This window comes from Mobula birostris, chromosome 2 (assembly GCF_030028105.1).
Source record: "Mobula birostris isolate sMobBir1 chromosome 2, sMobBir1.hap1, whole genome shotgun sequence".
Lineage (NCBI taxonomy): Eukaryota > Metazoa > Chordata > Chondrichthyes > Myliobatiformes > Myliobatidae > Mobula > Mobula birostris.
The window spans coordinates 15,961,607-15,968,081 of NC_092371.1; positions in this window are offsets into that span (position 1 = coordinate 15,961,607).

Sequence of the window (6,475 nt, forward strand, 5' to 3'; positions counted from 1 at the left end):
TCATCTGATCTGAGTGACTAGGTCTTCCAATTTTTATTTTTAGCACCTTCTCCTTTGTAATAGTAACTACACTCACTTCTGATCCTCACACCCTTCAACATCTGGCAAACAGCTAGTGTCTTTGACATGAAAACTGATGTAAAATACTCATTTGGTTAATCAGCCATCTCCTTGTCCCCCGGTTATTATTTCTCCTGTCTCATTTTTAGCTGTCCTATATCCACTCTCATCTCTTTTATATTTTACATACCTTAACAGCTTTTACTGTAAACTTTGACGTTGTCCGCTGGCTTGCTTTCGTACTTTATCTGTTCCCTCCTTATGATTCTTTAAGCTTCTCTCTATAGGTTTTTAAAAACTTTCCAATCCTCTACCTTCCCGCTAATTCTTAACGGCGACTGAGTGTGGACAAGCGGCGTTGGATGAGTGGACCCTTGTTAGGGGCCTCATCCATCGAAGGGGTTGCGGGCGGTGGGAGGGGTTCGCCCACTGGGAGTAGATCCCGGGTATCAGGTTGGTCCGCCACCCCTCCCCCCGCCACCTCGCGAGTTTTTGCAGAACACCCAGGGGAGTCCGCTGGCACACTTACCTCATCGACCGAAAGTTGGAGGATGGGGAACGTCTCTTCCAGTCCGTCCAGTCTGTGGGCTGCGACGTCATTGGCGACGTTAACTGCGGGGACGGGAACGGGAGAGTGGTGGGGTTATAGGTCACATACACCCCTGAGACTTACCTCTGTAGTTTCCATTTAACAAACCCGCTCTGTCACGAAGCGCAACTGGTGCGACGCTAGTTCACGAGGGGTTAAATGGAGAGTTTGTCCTGCCTTCTGCCCGGCAGTTCGGATCGACTTGCCCGCCCCGCTTTCGTCGGCAGCAGGGAGAGTGTAGAGTCCGGAACAAGGGGAGAGAACTACCGCAGAACCGGACAAACAGAGAGGTTGTCAGAATATCTAGCTCCCGAGCAGGAGTTGGGGGAGTGGCGAGGATCCGGGCGCTCTAATCCCAACCTCAGACAACCGCGGATCGGGTCAATCGGGGTTGCCAGAACTCAGCAGATGAGTGGGCGTAATGCAGAGCCGGTCGGCGAAGGGTTAAGGGGTCGATAGGTCAAAGTTACATTATGATGAGAAAGGCTCAGGGGAGGAATGCTAGCCCCCTGTTCCCCTGTGAACGGTGGGTTAAGGGAGGGAACCAATATCTTCCCCTTGTCCATACAACGCGCCGATGGCCTTGACTTTCCACCCATTAGTCTGAATTTACCGCAGCGTATATACGGCCAAGTAAAGAAGATCAGCGAAGTGGGGGTGGGGGTGGGGAGATGTTGGGGGGCTATACCCCGGGCCCCGGGGGAAAGTTGGTGGGCGTTGGGGGGGGGGTGGTTCTGAGGCTGGTGGACTACAGTAATGTACTGGGTACTATCACTTTCGTTACTTGGGAGTAGGGAGTTCAGCTTCGACACCTGTTTGCTGTCTAAGGCCAACAAAACAGCGGTTTGTATAGCTCGGTGACCCTAGGAGCAGGAGGATATCTCGGGATTCAGTTTGGTCACGGTCACGTGTGATAAGCACGAGTCTGGTGGGTAAGGGCACTCACACAACGGGAGCCTTATTAGCTCAACTGCGGAACTTTCACCGCCTGGGGCTCGCGTGAAGTTACGACGCTGTAGCTTAAAGACTGCGCGCAAGGTTTACGCCTGACTCTCACCCGCATTACCACAAGGGAGAGCCCATTCAGCCCATAAAGGCTCCAAATGGCGCATTCCTATTATCCAACACCTCCAACTCTCCTTTAACTCCACCCCACACCCTGACCTGCCCTGCAACTCGCCCTTCAGTCTAGCGCAGTAGAGGCCCTTTGTCCCTCAATGTTATGCTGATTCCTTAACCTGCGCTAAGATCAACCTAAAGTCTTCCTCCTATTATAGACCCCCAAATAAGAACATAGAATATTAGGGCACAATACGAGCCCTTCTAATCTACTCCGCGAACAATGTAACTCTTCCTTTCCACATCGCCCTCCACGTTTCTGTCACTACGCCTGTCTGAGTTTCTTAAATGTCGGTAATGTACCTGCTTCTGTCATCACTCCTGGCAGCACGTTCCACACACCCACCACGGTGGGTAAAAAATCTACCTCAATATACTTTTCTACAATCACCTTTTCCCAGACTTCCGTTCTAGGAAGAAGGACTTTCATTTGTAACTCAGAGCCAACTTGTTTATCACGACCAAGGTGTCCATGCAAGTTAGTCCCATGTGCTCTCATTTGCCCCATGTCCCTCAAATCCTTTCCTACCCGTGCAGCCATCCAATTGTCCTTTAAACGTTGTTATTGTACCTGCCTCAAACACTTCCTCCGACAGATCCTTCCATATGAGAGGCATAGACAGACTAGTCAGGCAGCGCCTTTCCCCCAGGGTGGCAATGCCAAAACCAGAGGTTAAGGTGAGTGGAGGGAAGTATAAGGCGAATGTCAGAGGTATGTTTTTCCTTTTACGTATAGAGGGTTGGATACATGGAGTGCCTTGCCAGGGCTGGTGGTACAGGCAAGTATATTAGGGCGTCGGTGCTGGTGAAACAACCCGTTTGTACTGTATTTGGCTATGTAATGTGGGAGCGAGGCGGATGAATTAGTCGCCTGGCGCCACGTCGGAGGGAGAAGATATTTACATCTTGTTTGTTCCACTTTACTTAGTGGACAGTGAATGAAGATCATTGTCAAGCATTACAGCGTCAACACACAGGCGCTGAGAGATACAACCCGGTATACTGCTGTCACTTGGCAAAGGCCAGGCACCTCCTTCCGCAGGGTCTTTCTATGGGAGCTGACCAGAATTGCACTCAATATTCCAAGTTGGGCCTCACCAACGTCTTATACAACTTCAACTTAATATCCCATCTCCTGTACTCAGTACTTTGATTTATGAAGGCCAATGTTCCAAGAGCTTTCTTTAAGACCCTGTCTATATGTGACGCCTATTTCAGTGAATTTAGTATCTGTATTCCCAGATCCCTTTTTTTCTACCATACTCCTCAGTGCCCTACTGCTCACGGTGTAAGACCTACCCTGGATGGTCTTACCGCCGTGGAACACCTCGCACTTGGCTAAATTAAGTTCCACTTGCCATTTTCAGCCCATTTTCCACTGGTCCAGATCCCGCTGCAAGCTCTGATAATCTTCCTTGCTGCCCACTATACCCCTGATCTCCGTATCATCCACAAATCTGCTGATCCGGTTAGTCATATTATCATCCTGATCACCGATATTAATGACAAGCAATAACGGGCCCATTCGTCATCCCTGCGCCCTCCACTAGTCTCAGGACTTCAGCCAGAGAGGCAACCATCTACTATCACCCTCTGGCTCCTCCCACAAAGCCTACGTTTAATCCAATTCACTACCTCATCTTAAATGCCGAGCGACTGAACTTTCTTGACCAACCTCCCATGCCGGATCTGTCAAATGCCTTCATCAATATTTCTGGTAGCTTCCTCGAAAAATTCTACAACATTTGTTGGACAAGACTTACCACGCATGAAGCCACGCCGAATATCTCTAAACAGTCCCCGTCTATCGATATACTCGTATACATATGGTCCCTTTCAATACTGTCCAATAACTTTCCCACTACTGAGGTCAGGCTCACGGGCCTATAATTTCCTGATTTTTTAAAAGCGTGTCTTTCTTAAACAGTGGAACAACATTAGAAATCCTCCGGTATGTCATCTGTCGCTAAGGATGATCGAAATATCTCTGCTATTGCCCCTACAAAGTCCAAGGGAACACTTTGCCAGGCCCTGGGGATTTATCCATCCTAATTTGCCTCAAGACAGCAAACACCTCCTCCTCTGTAGTCTGTATAGGGTTCATGAAGCCGATACTGCCTTGCGTCCAGAGTAAATACAGATGCAGAAAATAACCTAAGATCTCCCCCATTTCTTTTGACTCCGTGTATATACTGTATTACCATTCTGATCTTCTAGAGGACCAATTTTGTCCCTTGCAAATCATTTTGCTCTTAAAATATCTATAGAATCCTTTAGGATTCTCCTTCACCTTGTCTACTAGGACAATCTCCTGCCATCCTTTAAGTGTTCTTTTTACATTTCTGAAGCACCTCATTTATTCCTACCTGCCCGCACCAGTTTACACCTTTTTCTTGACAGGCCCTCAATATCTCTTGAAAATTCAAGGTTCCCGGTACCTGTTATGTTTACCTTTTATTCTGACAGGCAAATACAAATTTTGTACTCTGAAAATTTCACTTTTGAAGGCCTCCCACTTACCAAGCATACTTTTACCGGAAAACAACCTGTCCTAATCCACACTTACCAGATCTTTTCTGATGCCATCGAAATTGGCTTTTCTCCTATTTAGAATCTCAACCCGCGGACCAGACTTCTCTTTCTCCATATTTACTGTAAAACTACTGGCATTATGATCACTTGGTGCAAAGCGTTTCCTCTAATGGGAAGAGGGCTAAGGGAAAAGGGAGAAGGAGAAGGACGGGTGGGTAGAGAGAGAGAGAGAGAGAGAGAGAGATGAGGGAGAAGGAGAGGAGGGTAGCGAGAGAGAGAGAGAGAGAGAGAGAGAGAGAGCTGGGGAGATGAGGATGGTTGAGGAGAGGTTCCGCGGAGGGGACAGAAAGAAAGGGATGGAGGAGACAGAGAGGGAATGAGTGGAGAAGGGGAATGTAACGAGAGGTGGAGAGAGCAATGAGGAAGAGGATAGGTTAGAGGGAGAGGGGAAAGGGGGACAGAAATGGAGGGAGAGGTGTGAGGAGGACTTGTAGAGCGCTCATTTATTCTGGGGCTACGTGAAAGGGACGTGACAGGCGCTACAGATATGCAGCACTTTCTCTGCTACATCGTAAAGGGATTGTACAGACCACCCACGCCGGGCATTGGTCCTGTACCGTTCCCGAACCCCCGCACCCCACTCACTTTGAGATTCGAAGCTCTCCAGTACCGGTTGAATGCCCCTGGCCGCCAGGCGCGCCGCCAGCCTGACACTGCTCTCCACCAGGCCACACACGGAACGAGTCAGCCAGAAGCTCCGCTTCATGTCCGAATAGGTGGCCACCGCCAGCTGCGTGCTGGAGCTGACCAGCGGGAGTCCCCTGAAGCGACGGACGACACTGGTCTGGAGGGCGGGGTGGGAATGTGGGAGAGGTAGAGGGGACACATAGAACCCAGGGTTATTAAGAATAACCCTCCGACCGCCATCCGCACTCAGCGCTCGGTGTCATCGCATGCTCCACGCTCCGGCGGGCGCCGGATTTAAAGCGGTTTCCATTACGGCCTCAGGGAAGCTGCTTTCCCCATCACTTCAGCTCCACGTCCTCCTGCTACCCCTGGCGCCGGCTGATCCCGCAACCATTCTTATTCTGTCATTCCCATTCCCTCTCCCCACCCCCCAGAACCCATTCCCTCACGGCAGTCCACGTGTCAATGGCACTTATGCCATCTAACACCCTCCGTCCATCCCTCTGTTTACTTAGAGACCCAGCGTGGTAACTACTAGCCAAACTAGCCCGCGCTGCACAGTTACACCCATGTGGCCAAATAAGTTAGTGTCTCGTACACCTTTGGGATGTGTGAGGAAACCGGAGCACCCGGAAGAAACCCACTCGGAAAAAGTACAGACTCCTGGCAGACAGCGGCGGGATGTGAACCCGGGTCACTTACCGAACGTCTCTGTCCCTCCGCTATTTTCTTACCGAACGTCTCTGTCCCTCCGCTATTTTCTCTCCCCTCCTTCACTACGCCCTTTCCCACTCCATCTTTTCTGTCTCTTTTATCCCAACTCTCTCTTCCGTCCCTCTCCTCTGCTTTCATTCCCTTCATCACCATCCCTCCTTCTCGTGCCCCTTATCCACTTCTTCCATCATCTCATCCATATGGGGTTGAGGAACAGTTACTACCCCTCAACCATCAGGCTCTTGAACAAAGGGGATCACATCACTAACTTCACTTGTCCCATCATTGAAATGCCCCCACACAATGGATACACTTTCAAGGACTCTTCACCTCAGGTTCTCGATAATTAATGAATCCCAGGGTTGTTTATGGTGACATATGTGTACCTGGATGATAATTTTATTTTTAAATCCATTCCATTCTCCCACTTCTGAAAACTGGCGGTGCTTTATAAATTACTATACATATATCTTATTGTAATTTATAGTATTTTATGTATCGCACAGAACTGCTGCCGCAAAACAAATTTCATGACAGTGATAATAAACCGCTTCTGATAATGCGAATTCTGAGATTCCCCCTGTTCCTCTCCGCCCCTTCCTCCCTCTTGTTTCTGCGCACAACCATTGTTTCACAGAAAAAGAGCAAAGGCCACAGTGGACATGTGACAGGTACAGCCTACCCGAGGAGCTCTGTTTGACGATCTCCGCGCCGCCATCCTGATATCCGCTGTCGGAAACAAGACAGGCACCGTCAAATGTACTTAATCGGAAC